The sequence below is a fragment of the Anabrus simplex genome, chromosome 2, assembly GCF_040414725.1.
Source record: "Anabrus simplex isolate iqAnaSimp1 chromosome 2, ASM4041472v1, whole genome shotgun sequence".
Lineage (NCBI taxonomy): Eukaryota > Metazoa > Arthropoda > Insecta > Orthoptera > Tettigoniidae > Anabrus > Anabrus simplex.
In genome coordinates this window covers 676015977-676036916 of record NC_090266.1, presented here as the reverse complement: position 1 = coordinate 676036916, position 20940 = coordinate 676015977, and the positions used below count along the sequence as shown (strand labels likewise).

General features: G+C 39.6%; 1 protein-coding gene across 2 annotated transcripts in view; it reads right to left on the bottom strand.

The window, feature by feature from the left end:
- Positions 1 to 18254, bottom strand: part of Pi3K21B (phosphatidylinositol 3-kinase regulatory subunit alpha) — a 919547-nt gene extending 901293 nt beyond the window's left edge. Inside the window, exons 1-2 of one of the 2 annotated variants that reach the window (XM_067141251.2) lie at positions 17627 to 18254; positions 5205 to 5507 (exon numbers count right to left, since the gene is read on the bottom strand). The gene's annotated coding sequence lies outside the window, so the exon portion shown is untranslated. The remainder of the gene's footprint in view (positions 1 to 5204; positions 5508 to 17626) is intronic. The other variant, XM_068226250.1, reaches the window with a different exon arrangement.
- Between the last annotated feature and the right edge of the window lie 2686 nt (positions 18255 to 20940).

Genomic DNA, 20940 nt, shown 5'->3' with positions numbered 1-20940 from the left:
ATCCTGCTTCAAAAAATTTTTACCGAGCATGCTCAGAAGGTTTTAAGCAAATCTCGGATCCATGGGAGAAACAAAGTCCAACTTCTATTTGACAGGTGAGGGGCTCCTTTGAAACGACTTGGCCAACGAAATGGCATTCGATAGGCAGGTACTAATATTAATGGGTCTTAGAAAGTAGAACTGGCTCTCAGCAAAGAGGATGTGCCTGGATGCGTTAAGCGTTCATGATATGTGGATAAGGAGAGATAACAAGGAAGAGATAGTTGAATATAAAATATACTTAACCGCTGTTATAAATGGGAAGGATCGAGCTCAATAGCTGCAGTCGCTTAAGTGCAGCCAGTATCCAGTATTCGGGAGATAGTGGATTCAAACCCCACTGGTGGCAGCCCTGAAAATGGTTTTCTAAGGCCATGGCCACTTCCTCCCCGTTCTTAGCCCTTTCCTGTCCCATCATCGCCATAAGACCTGTGTGTCACTGCAATGTAAAACAACTTGTACAAAAAAAAAGGAAGGGCGGAGTACAGGGTAGAACTGTTCATCAGGAATACCATAATACTATTGCATGAAACATAGTTTCTGTTAGGCATGTAAATTAGAGAATGATGTGGGTAGATTTCGCTGTTCGAGGAATTAGGACGAGAACCGTTTCTGTGTATTCAACCATGTGAGGGTGCAGATGAGGATGAAGTTGACAAGTTTTATGAACACCTAGTGACACCATGGTAAGAACCAACAGTAAGGATAGGATAGTGCTAGTGGGCGATTTCAATGTGAGAGAACTAAAGAATATGCAAAGGTGATGGGTAAATGTGGGGAAGGAATGGAAGCTAATAGGAATGGAAAGTGTTTCCTGGACTTCTGTGCTAGCATAGGACTAGCAGTTACGAATACATTCTTCAAGCATAAGGCTATTTGCCACTACACATGGGAGGGTAGGGGCACCAGATCCATAATAGACTATAACATAACCGACTTTGAATTCAGGAAATCTGTTAGGAATCTGCAGGTATTCTGGGGATATTTTGATGATACAGACCACTATATGATCTGTACTGAACTAATTATCTCTAAGCCTTGTATAAAGAAAGCGAGATCTCTCTAGAAAATGAAATCTGCCTGCAGACAAATAAGGGTAGAAAATCCAACAAACAAGAAAATAGAAGTACATGGATATTATCAGTGAAACGTTCCAAACAGACAGCAGGCATGTTCAAGATATAGAAAGAGAATGGGTGGCATACAGAGATGCTGAATAAAAACAACAAAAGAATGCCTAGGGATAACTGTGTGTAATGACAGGGAAAAGCAAAAATCTCTGTGGAATGAATGAAGCAAGGGCAGCTTGTAAATGTAAAAAGAAGGCATATCACAATCAGAAGTGGTTCTGAACAAAGACTGATGCAGGGAATTGTACAAGGATGAAAGAAAGAGAGATAATAAATGATTGTTGAATCCAAGAAGTTGTGGGAAGATTTTGGTAATAACCTAGAAAGAATAGGTCACGCAACAAGAAAATCTTTCTGTACAGTAATAAAGAATCTAAGAAACTGAAGGAAAAGGAAAAAGAATAGTGCTTTGAGAAATCAGTTGAACTTATCAAAGGACAGGTGGATGGAATATTTTGAAAATCTTCTAAGTATAAAAGGAAATCATTCTCGTGACGCCGCAATATACAGAGCTGATGGGGAGGACAATGATGTTGGTTATACTACATTTGAGGAAGTAGAAAGGATGGTAAATAAACTCCATTGTCATGAAGCAGCAGAAATAGATGAAATTAGACCTGAAATGATGAAAAATAGGGGAAAAGCAGGGATAAAATGGCTTCGTAAAGTAATAAGATTAGAATGGAATGTTAGTAAAGCACCTTCTGACTGGACAAAAGCAGTAATTGCACATATCTATAAGCAAGGGAACAGGAAGGATTGCAACAACTACTGAGGTAATTCACTGATCAGTATAAATAATAATGTTATTGGTTTTACGTCCCGTAAACTACTTTTACAGTTTTCGGAAACGCCGAGGTGCCGGAATTTAGTCCCGCAAGAGTTCTTTTACGTGCCCGAAAATCTACTGACACAAGGCTGTCGTTATGACACTTTCAAATACCATCAGACTGAGCCACGAACGAACTTGCCAAGTTGGGGTCAGAAGGCCAGGGGCTCAACCGTCTGAGCCACTCAGCCTGGCACTGATGGGTAGTACACCAGTCAAGGTATTCAATGGCAATTTGGAAGGGAGGGTGCAATCAGTGGTTGAGAGTATGTTGGATGAAAAACAGTGTGGTTTCGGACAACAGAGGAGCCGTCAGGGTCAGATTTTCAATATGTGCCAGGTAATATTGAAGAATGCTACGAGAGCAATAGGAGGTTTTTTTACATAAAAACAATATATATACAATTCTCCACCTTATCAATACGAATTTATTTTACATTACAAATATTCAAGACTAGTTTCGACCCCTATGGGGTCATCCTCAGTTGACATGCATTGTAAATTGTTCATAAAAACATCACGTATAGTGGTAAAAGTTTGGTATGTCTAGTACATGACTAGTGTGCATTGTTCATAAAGACACATATGAACAATGCACACTAGTCATGTACTAGACATACCAAACTTTTACCACTATACGTGATGTTTTTATGAACAATTTACAATGCATGTCAACTGAGGATGACCCCATAGGGGTCGAAACTAGTCTTGAATATTTGTAATGTAAAATAAATTCGTATTGATAAGGTGGAGAATTGTATATATATTGTTTTTATGTAAAGTAATATCCATCAATACGGAAATGAAACTTATAAACAACAGAGCAATAGGAGGTTACGTTTGTATTTTGCAGATCTGGAAAAGATATTAGCCATACAGTGGTACAATGGGATTAAGGGTAGATTATTTAAAGCAATCAAAAGCATTTACATTGACAACTGGGCTGCAGTGAGAATTGATGATAGAATGAGTTCTGGGTTCAAAGTATTTACAGGGGTTCGACAAGGCTGTAATCTTTCACCATTGTTGTTCGTAGTTTACATGGATCATCTACTGAAATGTATTAAGTGGCAGGGAGGGATTCAGTTAGTTGGAAATGTAGTAAGCAGTTTGGCCTATGCTAACGACTTGGTCTGAACAGCAGATTATGCTGAAAGCCTGCAATCTGATTTCGTGGAACTTCAATATAGATGCAATCAGTATGATATGAAAATCAGCCTTTCCAAGACTAAAGAGATGTCAGTGGGTAAAAAACCTAAGAGAACTCAATGCCAGTTGGGAATACAAGATGGAACAGGTAGACAGTTTCAGTATTTAAGATGCTCATTCTCCCAGGATGGTAGTAAAGTGAGATTGAATCACAATGTAGCAAAGCTAATGCTGCAAGCTCGCAGTTGCGATCAACAGTAATCTGAAAGAAAGAAGTCAGCTCCCAGACGAAACTTTTTACACAAGTCTGTTTTCAGACCAACTTTGCTTTACGACAGAAAAAGCTGGGTGGACTCAGGATATCTTATTCATAAGTTAGAAATAGCATACATGAAAGTAGCGAGAATGATCACTGGTACAAAGAGAAAGGAACAATGGCAGGAGGGTACTCGAAATGAGAAGATAAAGGCTAAGTTATGAATGATCTTGACTGATGAAGCTGTACACATAATCTGGCTTCGGTGGTGGGGTCATATGAGGTGAATGGAGTAGGATAGTTACCTAGGAGAATATTGGACTCGCTCATGGAGGGTAAAAGAGGTAGAGGGAGACCCAGATGAAGATGGTTAGACTCTGTTTCTAATGATATAAAGATAAGAGGTATACAGCTCAATGATGCCACAGAGCTTGTTACAAATAGAGGATTGTGGCAGAATATAGTAAATTCAAAGAGGCTTGCAGACTGAATGCTGAAAAGCATAACATTCTATTATGAAGATGTATAAGCAATGAAGTAAAAAATAAAAGGCATTAATTTTAGGGGCTTAATACACTCAACTCTCCTATGAACAATTAAGCAGAATAATGCTGAATACTATGCCACTACCATTTTTCTTCTGCTGTAAAACATTGTTTTTATATAAACACAAACAAAAGAGGAAAGGCTAAAATAAAAGTAGAATCTCTTCAGGCAACCGAGTTGATACAGAAGTAAACATATACTTATATTATTCGCTCACTGTTCGGTTAGACAGGCAATTCTCGTAACTGTCTGCAGTCGAGTCTGATAATCGGAATCTGAACCTAGTCTTCTTCAGGTTCTTTCGTGAAACATATACTCATATCTATTAGAGCTTCCAAACACTGCTATTATTCTCCCTGTAAAACAAGATGGGTTAAATTGTTGATAATACTAGTGAAGTACCTGTTCTTTGTATTCCTCTATGCTTTCATACTTCAACCATTAATTTTAGAACAAAACAGGTACACTTGGGGACAAAACATGACTACCTCACCTCACACCACTACTCTACAGCGGCAGCCCAGTATCTATTAGCGGCTTACAGAATATACTATACCTACTGTAGCGAGAGTTGCCAAATAGTCTACTGCACTTGACACGAAGGAAGTGTAAAGACTAACTAGAGAGTGAAAGAAAGTGGTTTAGCAAACTCTCTAGACCAAACTAGGATCACTTAGAACTCATTAACTCAGCAGGGTGCAGGGTGTGATTGACTGCTGGCTTGCAACTCGCTTCCCGGAACTCAGACAATAATGTTTTGTTCCCATGTATAACAGGAGCCTGTCATCAGGAGGCATTCACAGAGGAGTTATCAACAGGGGGAAGAGATGCAGCTGCAGAGTTCTAATAAGGGCACTGTGCTAATGGCGGGCAACTTTTAACTCCCTTCTCATAACCTTTCCATTATTTGCTATGAGCGACATCTAGCAGGTACAATATCAAAAGACAAGCATGTAGTTTCATGCGACTGTTGATAAAGTGATCATAGCCACAGAACCTCCAATTTTATGTACAATCCGAAACACAGGGACGTTACTTCTCATTTCAAAAATCTCATGAGCATTGGCTGGAATTTGAACCGTGGCCACCTTGGTGAGATGTCACAGACTACATCACTTGGCTGTCAGACTCCCTAGGTAGGCTATCAATTTACAAACAATATAGGCCTAAGAGATTTAGTCTTCTGTCAACGCTGAAGAAAAATTAACATATAACACACCTGCAAGGTTCCATAAAATTCCTAAGAAAATCTTACCACTTTAAGATGAAAGTTTTCCCAAATTTACTTTCTTGCTGCTGTAAGTCTCTCATATATTTCACTTTCACTAGATGGTGAAATAACCACCAATTTAAATTTCACTCATTCAATAACAGTTCAAATATTCAACCGCAGCAAAGCGCTGTGGTTCTATAAAACTGCCATCTGCTTCAAGGTGAGAAGAAATCTGCTACTCTTCACAAGTAGGAGAGGAGAGCAAGCTAACAGAGTTGTTTTCATGGTTCTCCAGGCAAAGTAATGTTTGGCCATGTGTGTAGTGCAGAAAATCTCACCAACAGCCTGAAAAGAAAAGATCATGCATCAAAAGAGCAAGAAATTTTTTTTCTTTTACAAGTTGCTCTATGTCGCACCGCCTCAGGTAGGTCTTATGGCGACGATGGGACAGGAAAGGGCTAGGAGTGGGAAAGATGCAACCATGTCCTTAATTAAGGTACAGCCCCAGCATTTGCCTGGTGTAAAAATGGGAAACCATGGAAAACCATCTTCAGGGCTGCCGACAGTGGGGTTCGCGCCTGCTATCTCCCGAATACTGGATACTGGCCACACTTAAGCGACTGCAGCTATCGAGCTTGGTGCAAGGACATTTACCAGATGACAGTTAGGTGGTCATTATTTTAGATTTTCAAAAATATAAGAATTATACATCAATGTCTTATGATCTGCATGATCTTTATGAAACAGGTTTTAATTTCATCACAGATATAGGCTGAAATTTATTAATTATTATTTTTCTACACATGGAAAACTTTGAACTGAAGAGTAATATGAGTGACTAACTTGACTACGTAACAGCTACCATCTCTGTGACATCCGAGCTTTATATTCAGTCCTTCAGTATGCTTACATTCCAGCCATAGTGCTCCCCTATTAAAACTAGTCATATACACCAGGAACCTTAGTTTATAATGCCTCAGTTTGACACTTCAAGGCTACAATTGTTATAAGAAACTGGTAAGTCTAAGAACTAAATTCACTTTATATATTTAGGCATAAGTTCTTCACTAACAAGAAAGGTGACAGGATACAAGTAATCTAATTTGTAAACTATCAAAATAAATAGTTGTGCAACAACTTGATTCAGGGCAAATCAATGCTAGAATACATCCATGGTTTGCAGTAGTAATGTTTCGAAAGAACTGTTAGCTTTAACTGGAATATCTACTCAGAGGTATAAAATGAGACAATTTGTTTTGCAACACTAACGTATCCAATACGACAGATGCTGCTGATCTTGTTTTAGTGACAAATATGGTAGAAATCTTGCAGTGTGCCACAACAAAATTGAGCAGAAATACTTGTTTTATATATAAAGAGTCTTATAACAAAGATGAACGTGATGGCCATTAAGAATAGTATGGAAGAGGTTTCATGGCAAAGCAAGGGAAACCTAATGGGAATAAGAGGAACACTTCAAATTCAATATTCAGTAATGCACACTATTCTCTCCAATTGGATTTAGAGAGGATGAAATAAAATTTAGACAAGGTTAATTAGTGAAATGTCTTCTCAGATTTGATCTTCAAAACTCTGTTGAAATGTAGCTCCAAGATAACACTATTTCAAACTTATTTGTTCACAAAGACCATGTTATGCAAACATGCAAGCAAGGGAGAATCATATCATTTCATACACAAACTGAAAGTAACAAAATGATAGTTAAGACTGGTAGGAAGAATAACAGTGGGAATGATCATGCAAGATGAAGCTTTGTATGTATGTATAGGGACATTATTTTATCTATTCGGGGGATTCTCATTTGCCCGGTCGCCTGCACTGCGAGCCTGTCTCCCGTAAAACCCTTCGCTGTAATGCCGTCAGCGCGTGTTTTCCCACAAGATTTCCTGTACTTTATGAAGGTATTATGTACATACACATGCTCACGTAATGAAAATGGCATTGGAACAACACAATGAGCACTAAACACATGACCACTTGACTAAACTGAACCATACGCTCGTAAAGCTCTCAGCAGACTGTATAGGAGTGGAACTTGTGGCGCCAATAAGCACATGATGGCAAATTGCTTGGCAGGAGACAGGCTCGCAGCGCAGCCGACCGGGCGAGTGACAATCCCCCGAATAGATGAAATAATGTCCCTGTATATAAAGAGATGACTGTTTATGGGCCTATGAAGCATGGTATTGACATGAACGAAGTAGGAGTATATAAAAAAATGTAACCAGCAGTTTAACTATTCAGGGAAAGAATAATAAAGTTGGTGAGTCTGGAGCCTGAGCTGTGAATCTCGAGATCACAGAGCTGTTTCTTTTACAGACTACTTGCAAAATGAAAACTGAAAATCACACTTCCTTTCAATGAAAATATATTCATGAATTAAGGTGATCAACTTCTTATTGCGTAAGACCAGAAGTGTACTTCCTCCATATTTCTTTTGGGTACTAATCTAACAGCAAGGACAGAACAAGCCAATACTCCTGAAAGAGATCCTGCATAGTAGTTAGTGTAGGACACTTCAATAAAATAAAAAACCTCTGGCACATACAACTCATTTACAGCCTTAACCTACAAAGACAACAGCTACGCAGCCAAAAAGGCCTACAGATATTGGAATGCAAAGTTGTAAGGCAGCCAACAACCTTACTTGGCTTCTCTGACCAGGTCTGCTACCTCCTGCATCAACAGCTCTTTAGTCAGCCTCACGAGGCTGAGTTCCAGTCCTCAGCCTCAGATTAACATGAACCAGCAATTCAACCTGGTACTTTCGATTAAGAGGCTGGTGCACGCGCAGACACACACACCACAGAACTGGTGCAGGACACTATATGCCATTCAATATTACTCTAAACAGTCCAGGTACACCTAGTTTATTTTGAAACTTTTGGTGATTATGCTGCTTGTTTAAAGGGGCCTAACATCTAGACCATCAGTCCCTAATGGTACGAAATGAGATGGAATGTAATGATAATTTAAAAGTTCAAATTTCATCCACTGACCAGAATTCAAAACATGATGATGAATGAATGAATATGAATTTAAAATTATCAGTGGATCCAACACATAGTACTGAAAGTTAAAAGTAATTCCAAAATAGATCCACTGACTAGAATTCAAAAACACTATGAACAATGATTATGAACTTAAAATAATCGGTGGATCTGACCCGCAACGCCCCACTTTCCCAGAAACTATCACAAAACAATAGTATTACTGACCAAAGGACTGCTTCCAAAGGACAACCCTAAATCGATGATGCTTGTTGTCTAAACGGGTCCAAAATCCAGTTCAACGGTTCCTCATAATGGTACTTATCGCCAGTAAAGTAGAACCATAGGATTTCTCATGTTGCGGTACTAATCAAAAGTAGCATACTCACGGAGTTCCGCACATTATGGTACTACTCACAAGTATTGTACGCCGCACAGGTACAAACCCATGGTGTTCCTCACCTAAGTGTACTAATCTACTACTACTACTATTTGCTTTACGTCGCACCGACACAGATAGGTCTTATGGCGACGATGGGATGGGAAAGACCTAGGAATGGGAAGGAAGCGACCGTGGTCTTAATTAAGGTACAGCCCCAGCATTTGCCTGGTGTGAAAATGGGGAAACCACGGAAAACCATCTTCAGGGCTGCCGACAGTGGGATTCAAACCCACTCTCTCCCGAATACTGGCTGCACTTAAGCGACTGCAGCTACCGAACATGGTAAAAAGGTTTTTCAGGGAATAGTTTTGTGATAAAAGTTGTCCTCTTTCGGTGTAACTTCAGCCATGCCAAGAATATACAAGAAAACATTGCACGGCTGCGGATATTGTAATTACAATCCTGTTTACTTCAAAAATGCTTTAGAATAAATGAATAAAGGCACAAGAACAATAAACGGAGAAGTTTGTCCCGACAGGGAGGGGAAAGACGGTTCCCATTTTCAACGATAAATAGACGGATATCAGCTGACATGCACGATATACATTCAAGAACTTGATTGACGGCCCAGATATTTTCTAATTTAGAAGACGGTGTATTATGAGAACAGTCTACAAGATTGCTTCTTTTCTGACCTCCTTTTCTCTCCATACAATTGGGCTTTATGATTTTCGTACCTTTTATTTATTATCTTTTGTACCATTACAAATATTCATGCAATGCAACATGTAATTTGTAATACCACACAATGCTTGTACGCTTATGCTAAATAAAATAGTTTCTTCTTTGGGGAAAATGTGAATTCGATCACTATACATCTGTTTCACCACGAACTGTTTTAATTTGTTTGCGATTGTTGATACTGGGCGTTCTGCAGGTTTAAAAAAAAAAACATTCACGGGGCTGAAGTAACACTACATCGAAGAGAACTTTCGGTAATCATAATTCATTGCAGAATAACAATTAGAATTATGTTCATATTAAAAAATGAAGAACAAACATGACCGAACGTATATTATATTTTTCATAAAATTAAGAGGGAATATTTCAGACAATATTAAAAATATACGAGAAAGTGGCTGAAGTTACCCCATTTTACGGTATGTATGCAGTCTTCATGGTAAAATATTAAAAATAATAAATCTAAAACAAACCTAACTGAATAGTCAAATGATGTCGAGATGAGTGAAATATTGTAGTAGGAAATGAAATCCCAAAAGAAGTAAATAAAAACTGTTACCATACTTTGGTGGAGCCTCCGTGGTGCAGACGGCAGCGCGTCGGCCTCTCACCGCTGGATACCATGGTTCAAATCCCGGTCACTCCATGTGAGATTTGTGCTGGACAAAGCGGAGGCGGGACAGGTTTTTCTCCGGGTACTCCGGTTTTCCCTGTGATCTTTCATTCCAGCAACACTCTCCATTCTCATTTCATTGCATCTATCATTCATTAATAGATCACTTTGGGAGTGGCGACCCCATCGTACTAACAGCCTATATATGCTTCATTCATTACATCCCTGACCCAGTCAATGACTGGAAAACAGGTTGTAGGTTTTCATTTTCACCATACTTTGGTAGTAAAATAACCAATCTATATATATATAATAGCTTGTCCTGACTGACTGACTGACATTCATCATCGCCGAGCCAAAACTACTGGACATAATGAAATGAAATTTTGGGGATACATTCATATTAAGATGTAGGTGCTCGCTAAGAGAGGATTTTTGGATATTCCGTCGCTAAGGGGGTGAAAAGGGGGGTGAAATTTTAAAATGAGTGTATCTATATCTCAAAACATTAAAAGTTTACAAATGTAAAAATTGGTGTTTAGAATCTTCTTTAAAAATAAGGAAACACGTATTTTTTTGTTTTCAGAAAATCCCAATAGGACTGGTGAAAAAGGGTGAAAAAGGGGTTAATGCTTTAATCAGGATACCGGTACTTATATCTCAGAAACTGAAGGTATTACAGACCTGAAAATTGGTACTTTTGATCTCTTTTAAAAATAAAGAAACACGTATTTTTTGTCTTTGGAAAAATCAATTAATGGGAGGGTGAAAAGGGGGTGAATTTTTAAAATGAGTGAATCTATATCTCCAAACTTTTAAAGTTTGCAGATGTAAAAATTGGTATTTAGAATCTTCTTTAAAAATAAAGAAACACGTATTTTTTTGTTTTTGGAAAATCGCAATAGGAGTGAAAAGGGGTGAAAAATGGGTTGAATGCCTTTAATGAGTCTACTTATATCTCAGAAAATGAAGATATTACAGACCTGAAAATTGGTGTTTGGGATTTCCTTTAAAAATAAAGAAGCACGGATTTTTTTGTTTCTGGAAAATCCAAAAGGGGGGGGGGGGGGGTGACAAGGGGGCAATATTTTAAAATGAGTATCTATATCTCAAAACTTTTAAAGGTTATAGATGTGAAAATTGGTATTTAGAATCTCCTTTAAAAATAAAGAAACACGTATTTTTTTTCTTTTTTTTTTTCTTCGGAAAATCCTAATATGAAGGGTGGAAAAGGTTGAAAAAGGGGTCGAATGCCTTTCATGAGTCTACTTATATTTCAGAACCTGAAGATATTACAGACCTGAAAATTGATATTTGGGATCTACCTTAAAAGTAAAGAAACACGTATTTTTTCATTTTTGGAAAACCCAAATATTGGGGGGTGAAAAAGGGGGGGGGGGGGGTGAATTTTTTTAAATGAGTGTGTCTACATCTTCAAACTTTAAAGTTTACAGATGTAAAAATTGGTAGTTAGAATCTCCTCTAAAAATAAAGGAAAACGTATTTTTTTGTGTGAAAAAGGGTGAAAAATGGGTTGAATGCCTTTAATGAGGATACATATATCTCAGAAACGAAAGATATTACAGAACTGAAAATTTGTGTATGGGATCTCCTTTAAAAATAAAGAAACACGTATTTTTTAGTTTTTGGAAAATCCAATTAATGGCGGTTAAACAGGAGTGACAAATTGGGGTGAATTTTTTGAAAGACTATATCTACAGAATATCCTGGAAACGTAAAATGTTACAGACGTAAAAAGTGGGTGTTTGAAATCTCCCGTAAATGTAAAGAAACATAGGTGATTTTTTTTGGAAACTCCACTTAAGGGGAACTCAAAAGAGGTAAAATTTTAAAATGAGAATTTTTACAGTATATCTAAAAAAACTTAACATGTTACAGAAGTGAAAAATGGTATTTTTATCTCTATTAAAAAAGAAATGTGTATTTTTAGTTTTCGGAAATACCACTTGAATGGAGGGGGGGGGGTAAAAGTGACTGAAAATGGTGTTGAATTCTTTTAATTAGGCTACTGATATCTCAAAAATGAAGATGTTACAGACGTGAAAATTGATATTTGCAATCTGCTTTAAAAGTAAAGAAACACGTATTCTCGGAAAATCCAATGAAGGGAGGGGGGGGTGAAAGAATTGAAAAATTAATTGACTTAATTGTATGAGAATACACACATCTAATAAAAACTAAAGTTGTTACAGACGTGAAAATTCGTATTTGGATCTCCTTTAAAAACAAAGAAAAACGCGTTTTGGGGGGGGAAACCATCTTGGAGGGCGGGAGTGTAAAGGAGTTGAATTCCTTTCACGAGGACACATACATCAAAAACTGAAGAAGTTAGAGCCGTGGTAATTTGTATTTAGATGATCCTTTACTATTAAAGAAACAAGTATTTTTTGCGGGAAAATTCACTTAGGGAGGGGGGGATAGTGTGAACTGAAGTGAAAAAAGTAAATTATTTTTATGGGGATACTTTTATCTCAAAACTGAAGGTAACAGACGTGAACATTGGTGTTTGGAATCTCCCTTAAACATAAAGAAACAAGCCTTCTTTTAATTTTTTTTTGGGGGGGGGGGAGGGTGGCGGTAAATAAACTTAACGGCGCTGCGGTGTAGAAGGAGGCGAGACCAATTGATATTACTGTTCTTAATGTACTTAAAAGGATCCTCTGTTGCTCAGGCGATAGAGCGCCGGCCTCTCACAGCTGGGTTCCGTGGTTCAAATCCCGGTCACTCCATGTGACACACGTGCTGGACAAAACGGAGGCGGGACAGGTTTTTCTCCGCATACTCCGGTTTCCCTGTCATCAGCCACTCCAGCAACACATAATAATAATAATAATAATAATAATGTTCTGGACCGTCGTCAAATGTGCGGACCGCGCTGGAAACGGCTCCTGGACGGGTAATGACTAAGCATGCAGTCCGGCCGCGGGTTCAGTGCCGCCAAGGCACCCAATATGACACCACGCCGGATCTCCTGAAGGATTTTATCCATATTAAAAATTATTATAGGAAAGGATGGCAAAGATTTAGGACCCACCTGACTGGGAGGAATACCTGAGCCTAGCCCGGAAAGTACGAAATCGATTGCTGGAAAGAAAGATTGATAAATGGGAGGAAACGTGCCGTAATCTAATAGAAAACGAGTCAGATCGGGAATTTTGGTGGATTCTCGCAGAAAACGAGTCAGATCGCGAATTTCGGCGGATTATATATCTAAAACAATAAGCATTCAATTATAAATTTCAGTATAATGCCGTAGCGAAGCACGGGTATCTTGCTAGTGATTGTATAAAGAAAAAGTGTGGACTACCCCAAACAAGGGTCCTGCTTAAAAAATTCCTAGACACACATAGGGCCTATACTGTAGATAATTGTATTAGAAAGATGTTCCTGAAGACTTTAGTGTGGAGTGTGGCACTGTATCAAAGTGAAACATGGACAATAACCAGTGCAGAAAGGAACAGAATGGTAACTTTTGAAATATAGTGTTACAGAAGAAAGCTGAAGGTGAGCCAGATGGGTAGATCAGATCACAAATGAACAGATACAGAATCAAATATGTGGGAGCAGAATTATCTGTCAAAATGTATCATTAGGATAGCCTGTGGGCCAAGACTATCACGACTGTCCTTTGTTTACTCGCTCGTGGCCTTCTCGGAAAGAATGTTCTGCAGCAGTGTTCAGTGCTGCCAACCTCTGTACTTACGAACTATGCTTCGATTGTTCCCCGTACTTGCATGCGGACGGTTAGGGTAGCATCTGGACAAGACGATTGATCTGGACGGTTAGGATTCTTGCCGTGGACAAGACCACAGGTCTGGACGGTTTGAAGCCGCAAAGCGGTCCTAGGCTCCTAGTTTTGTGAGGACACACAATTGGTCTGGACGGTTAGGATTCTTGCTGTGGACGAGACTATTGGTCTGAAGGGTTAGGATTCTTGCTGTGGACAAGACCATTGGTCTGGACGGTTAGAAGCCACGAAGCCAACCTCTGTACTTAGGAACTATGCTTCGATTGTTCCCCGTACTTGCCGTACGGACGGTTAGGGTATCATCTGGACAAGACGATTGGTCTGGACGGTTAGGATTCTTGCCGTGGACAAGACTATTTGTCTGGATGGTTAGGATTCTTGCCGTGGACAAGACTATTTGTCTGGATGGTTAGGATTCTTGCCGTGGACACGACCACGGGTCTGGACGGTTAGAAGCCGCAAAGCAGCCCTAGGCCCCTAGTTTCGTGAGGAAACGCGATTGGTCTGGACAGTTAGGATAGGATCTAGTGCTTTTATTGTGCTGCGGTTGGTAACGAATTACGATCAACATTCTTCATGGGAAGATCACGTGCCACTTCACATTAGCCAACAGGAATACAAGTAGCTACTTCAGAAATGAAAATGGCATGTAGGCCTAATAGTCTTAATTAGGTTATAAAAGTAAATGTACTTCTAGGGCCGGGATGGTGGGTTCCTGGACATCGCAATGAACACATCTCTCCTCTGAGACGCTCTCCAAGTAAGACTGCATTAATTTCCATTTACATATAACATTATATTATTCCCCAAAATGTGACCAGAAGAGGTTAGACTTAAACTAGTGTCCTCCTATTTCTCAAGGAGATGGAGCTCTTTTTAGGCACTCCCCTGAATGGAAGTAAATTGCATGCACCTTACTAACCACACATTCCAGCCCTTCCAATCTTAAATCTCCAGAAGTAACAGGAATCAAACCCGGGCCTCTGAGGACGACAGCTAATAGCACTAACTGTTATGTATACAGAAGAAGAGAGAGATTGATAGGAAACATCTTAAAACATCCAAGACTTGTTCACTTAGTTTCAGAGGCAAGTGTAGGGTGTAAGAATGGTAGTGGAAGGCCAAGACGGTCCATTTAAATCCCACTCTCTGCAACCCTGAAGATGGTTTGATGATGATGATTGTTGTTTAAAGGGGCCTAACATCGAGGTCATCGCCCCTAATGGTACGAAATGAGACGAAACGTAGTAAGAAATAAAAAGTCCCAAATCCTCCACTGACCAGAATTCAAAACACGAGGAAGAAGAATGAATGGATATGAATTTAAAACTATCGGTGGATACGACCCGCAATGCCTCAAATTCCAGAAACGGACGTAAAACAATAGTATTACTGACGAAGGGACTGCTTCGATAGAATCGATGATGCTTTCAGTCTAAAGGAGCCCAAAATCTATGTCATCGACCCCTCATAATGGTACTTATGGCTAGGAAAGTAGAACCACGGTATTTGTCATGTTGCAGTACTAATCAAAAGTAGCGTAGACTCGCGGCATTCCACACATTATGGTACTACTCACAGGTAATGAAATTCGCACATGTAATACAGACCTATGGTGTTTCGCACATTGTGGCGCCATTTACAGGCAACACAATCCCATGGTGTTCATCACATAGGCTACGTGTACTAACCACAGGGATCCGCACTATCCCGTGATGTTCCTCATATAGTGGGTAGGCCTACTAATCACAGGCAAGCCAGAATCATGGTATCACTCACCCCTGGTGTCGCTCCTAAAGTGGTACTAATCACAGGTAGACCCTACTCTAAAATCTGGCAACACACTCTGTTGCTACTAATCACAAACCTATTTTGTACCTAACATAGTGGTACTACGCGCAAGAAAAAGCGACCCATGGTGTTCCCTGCGTGGTGGTACTAATCACAAGTAGTTTCATGGTTTTAATATAATCATCCCTTGGTCGCCCCCTTTAGTCACCTCTTACAACAGGCAGGGGATGCCGTGGGTGTATTCTTCGTCTGCGTCCCCCACCCACAGGGGGTGAAGATGGTTTTCCATGGCTTCCCCCATTCTCACGCAAATGCGACATTAATACCACTAGAAATTGTTTTAATTTGAAACACTTGCTGAGCAAATACGTTCACAGTCCACATTGCAATAAGGCATATTCATGTTAAAGGCTGTGCCCAGTGAAAAATCTCTCAAGAACAATATATAAAAGTTATCAATTATTATTTCAGAAATAATAGAATTCGATAAGATGTCATCCAGGTTTCTTATCTTTTTTTTAAAGCTTTCCCAATTATGTTAATTAAAAATTCAATTGCGAATTAAGCCAAGTATTTCAATCCCGTATCTGTAACGTCAAATTTTGTATTATGCATCAACTTGTCTCCATTTATATTTTCTGGATGTACAGGAATGATAAAGGCCTGCAAATGTATTTTGCTGTTCAAATCCGCTGTAGTTTATGACCAGATTAGTTGGCCGTGCGGTTAGGGCCGCGCAGCTGTGAGCTTGCATCCAGGAGATAGTAGGTTCGAACCTCACTGTCGGCAGCCCTGAAGATGGTTTTCCATGGTTTCCCCATTTTCACACCAGGCAAATGCTGGGGCTGTACTTCAATTAAGGCCACGGACACTTCCTTCCCACTTCTAAGCCTCTCCTATCCCATTGTCGCCATACGACCTATCTGTGTTGGTGCAACGTAAAGTAAATTGATTTTTTTTTTTAAAGTAGTTTATGAGTCTACAAGTACATTAGAATTAATAGAAATAAATAAATAAATTATCCGACTACTATTTATTGCAAACTGCTCTAAAATTACAGCGACTGGATCTTATAGATTTGGCTACTCACTACATTTCAAACTCTCCCACCTTCTCAGTCTTAAAGCTCCAATTGAGTAGGAAATAAAAAGAACTAGAATAACCAAATAGCCATTCTATCTAGGCAAAAACCTTAGAGTTGACCCATACATATCACCAGCAACAAGCTGAAACTTCATCAAGAAAATAATGTTCTACCCACACTAAAACAGTGACATCTCAGAAACATACTTCCCCAACCAACGTAAATTTTCCACTGTATCAACTCACCACGTGCAGGTACCTGTTGATGTGCAACCTCATAGAGGAAAGGAATGGTCATGTTTCACTACAGATAGTTGAATGGAGGATTTAAAATAGTATCAGAACATAATGCCACTAAATTCAGAAATTACAGAGCAATTCTGGAGGGTACCAACCGAAAACACATAAGAGAGATTCACTCAGCTGCAGTATGGAGGAGTTTCTCTTTAAACATTCTCCATTAGTCACTTTGTCTATCATCGCACAGAAAATGAACAGTTATTTTGCAATATTATAAAAACCAATAAGCTACAGTAAAGTTTTGTCTACATCCCATATAATTATTTTGTACTGAAAGTAAGGAAGTTAACTTAGAAGTTCAATTTAAGGGTGACAAATTATGAAGGATGATTTGAGCAAGAAACATACTCATCTGTACCTGGCAACCCCAAACATCCATGAAATACCTGTCCATTTTAGGTATAATGACTGAGATGACAACTCATACAAGAAATAGAAGACAAAAAAACACCTCCGTGACACTCAGTGGGTTTAGCTCCACATGGCACAACAGTGATCAATCAGAAAGTTCTCTAAAAAACGACTACGAAGTAGTTGCAGAGATAACCAAATGTAAAAAGACTATCGCTAAAATAACTTGCCGCTAAAACTTTCCGCTACATCTCGTGACCTTCATCTATACTATACCATGAAGCTTACTTATAAGCAATCAATTTACTGCCGAACTGCATTCTTGTCTAGTCCTGCCCTCTAATAAAGGCAGAAAATACACATTACATAGAAGGAAGTCAAATTTTAAAAAATACAACTAAACTGTAAAAGCTTGACACTTACTCGTTTTGCATTTTTAACTTGTATTATTTGGTTTAGGATATCTTGCTACATGAACATTTCACACACGTATTTTGACGAGTTTCAATATCGTCAACAAGTTTTGCAGTTTCAAGTATCAGCAGTAGCTCTCGCACTATCGACGACTGCAATCTAATTTTACACTTTCACACGCAATTAATATCTGATAGCAGCTCGCTTTGTAATTAAACTATAACATCTGAGATGAACATTACGCCTAACGCCCACATATGATCCCTGCCTTTCATAATCGGTGCCCAGTCGATGAATTTGTTACATCAATCGCTGCTAATTATAAAAGAATATGAGCGTGTACTCATCACAATCTTCACGGTATATAGCCGCCGCACTATAACTGTCACTTGGATGCAAAATACAGTGAATATTCATCAACGACCATCGACAATTTTTAAAATTCTGCTCACAACCACTGGTATCGACGGTAGCAGAACAGATAAAAAACACAGGACACCACAAGGGACCAAATTAACAACGACGATCACAACAGTATCATCACTGTTCCTGCTGCCACTGACTGTTATAACCAATAAATCAGCGTGACAGCAGATATTTTACGGGAACACACACGTAATTATCTCCCAGACTTCTCGTCGCCGGAAATGCTGAGCCAAAGCAGTACTACCTCCCACAGAAAAGAAAAAAAAAAAGTCTAGAGTTTGCGCAAAATTTTAATAATGGCGGGAACACTGCAGTATATTTTGCAGCTAAATGTATTTTGTGTGGGTTGTCTTCAACGTTAAGAAGTGCGCAGGAATCACATCCGTACGTTTAGTGAATGACTGTGATCCGAAACTATAGCTGAACTTAAAACGAGATGATCATCACGCCATTTACCTAAAATGAGTGAACCAAAAGGATGTATTTAATAGATAGGTGAAGTAGCAGTTGGATGTGGTCGGATATAGCATACATGTCCACAATTATTACAAGGGTAAATACAAAAGTTGTTTACGTCAATTCTCTTCATATTCCACAAAACTGATCTCTCCTTGACTCGTATAAGGGGGAATAACCAGCGACTAGCAAGTATGTCTTCCGTACGCCTCTGCGACAACGTTCTTTCCTTCACAGATGTTTCAAAGGAGTCTACCGGTATTTAGAATTCACCGAATGTAGATATATTTATAAAAAGACAGGGAATGTTGTACCGCGATTATACGGTATGGCAGCGAATGATACTTGTCTTGTCTTGTCTTGATCGTATAATTTGATGGGCTTCGCTTGGGAGCGGTATACCCAGCCACGCATTCTCTAAACAAACACAAAAGATGGAGGAGACTGAAACAGGATATTGAAAATGTAAAAAAAGGGGATAAGGAATTCAACTACATATCTACCACACAGGAAAAGCACAAGGACACAAGGTACTAGACTTCACGCCAGAGTGACCGATACTTGGCGACTTCTACCAATCACAAACAAGACCAGGTCGACACATAAGGGGAAAAAGAAAACAACACCACCGAACCTACAGTAAACAATTAGTGTCATAAAGGAAATTCGAGAGGGCAATTACCGTAGTAGGCGTGGGATCGAGTATCCAACACGTCAATTGAGTGGGTAACGCGAATTGTGTACGAAAAAAAGGTTGTAACCATTTACGCCTGCTAATTTCGAGTAACGGACATTGAAAAAGTAGATGATTAATGGTAGCAATCGACGTACGACACTGACAGAGGTTAGACGCGACCAACTTCATCCGAAATAATTGATCCGGCGTGCACATGTGGTTAAGCCGCAAACGGACAAGATTCGTAATATGACGTCGAGTATAAGGATGTTTTGTAAACCACGGAGAACGTGGGACATTCGGGAGAATTGTGAATAAGTTCCGTCCTTTTCGACACGCGGGGTTACTCCATTCAGTCTGCCAAATCTGTCGTAGAGTCTCGCAACAACCGCTCCAAAATTCCATGTAGGGCAACATCAAATAAAACGCCACACCCTGACCATGCGCAGCAGCCTGAGCTAAGCGATCAGCCTGTTCATTACCAGTGATATGGGAATGACCCGGAACCCAGATAAATTTAATCTTTTTACCTCGTTGATGGAGATCGAAACAAATTTTCCGAAGATTCTGAATGTACCAATGAGAGCGGTAATTAGGATTGTGTAAAGCCTGAAGCACACTCCAGGAATCAGAAGCAATAGTGGCAGTTTCGAGGCGGGGGTACTTAACGTATAAGAGGGCTTGACGGATGGCGAAAGCTTCAGCCGTAAAGATAGAAGTCTCCGACGGGAGGGAGAATTGTTTACCTAGAACAAGATCTGGGGAGAAAAAGGCCGCCCCCACACCTGGGGGGGGGGTGCAAATTTTGGACCCATCAGTATAGAAGACTGGTGCTAATGTGTGAACATCCTGTGCCAAAATGTGATGGACATATTTCCGAGCACTTTGTGTCCGGGCCGGGCCAAAAGATGGGACCTCACCTGACGTGGGGAGTATCATGTCAGGGACATAGTAGTTTGCCTGAAAGGGAAATGTAGTTAGCTGTGGACGGGTTACGCAGAATAGAGTTGCGAAGATAGCTAAATTTCCAATAAGCCCAAACCAGCGCGGGGAATCTGTGTAACGGAGTACCCATATCTTGATAATAACGAAAGAGCAAAGATAATTTAGGGATGAGAGGAAAGTCCGTAGAAGAAACTTGGTTGCTAGCAATTTTCGCCGCAGATTTAAGGGGAATTCCGCAGCTTCAACCAGGGTGGCATTGTTGGGGGAAGATGGTAGAGCCCCAAGACAAAGTTTAACAAACTGTACTTGCAGTGAATCCAAGTGATTAAGTTTGTTCTTGGCCGCCGTGTCGATAAACCCCGAGCCATAATCCAAAGACGATCGAATAATGTTACGATATAACAGAAGCATCGTACTAGGATCGGATCCCCAAGATCTATGTCGTAGGGCAACAAAGAGTGATTTTTTAGGAAAGGACTTATCCACCAGGTATTTGAGGTGGGAGTGCCATAGTAATTTCCGGTCAAGGTAAATACCAAGATATTTAGTAGGAATGATACTTGCAAGGCATACCGGTACGTGAAAAACATTTTAATTCTTCGGGCACACCATAGGTACCGGTACAGGTATATAGGCTACAGACATGACATCAGGGGCGTAGCCAAAGAGGGGAGAGGCGGTGTACTGAGAGTTAAAACCCACCACATGAAATGTTTACAAAGGAAAATAAACAGACTCTGACAATTAACAAGTGAATGTCCACTAATGGGTTGGCTCTTTTGAACATTCACAGAGACATAATTGTAAAACCAATGGAAAT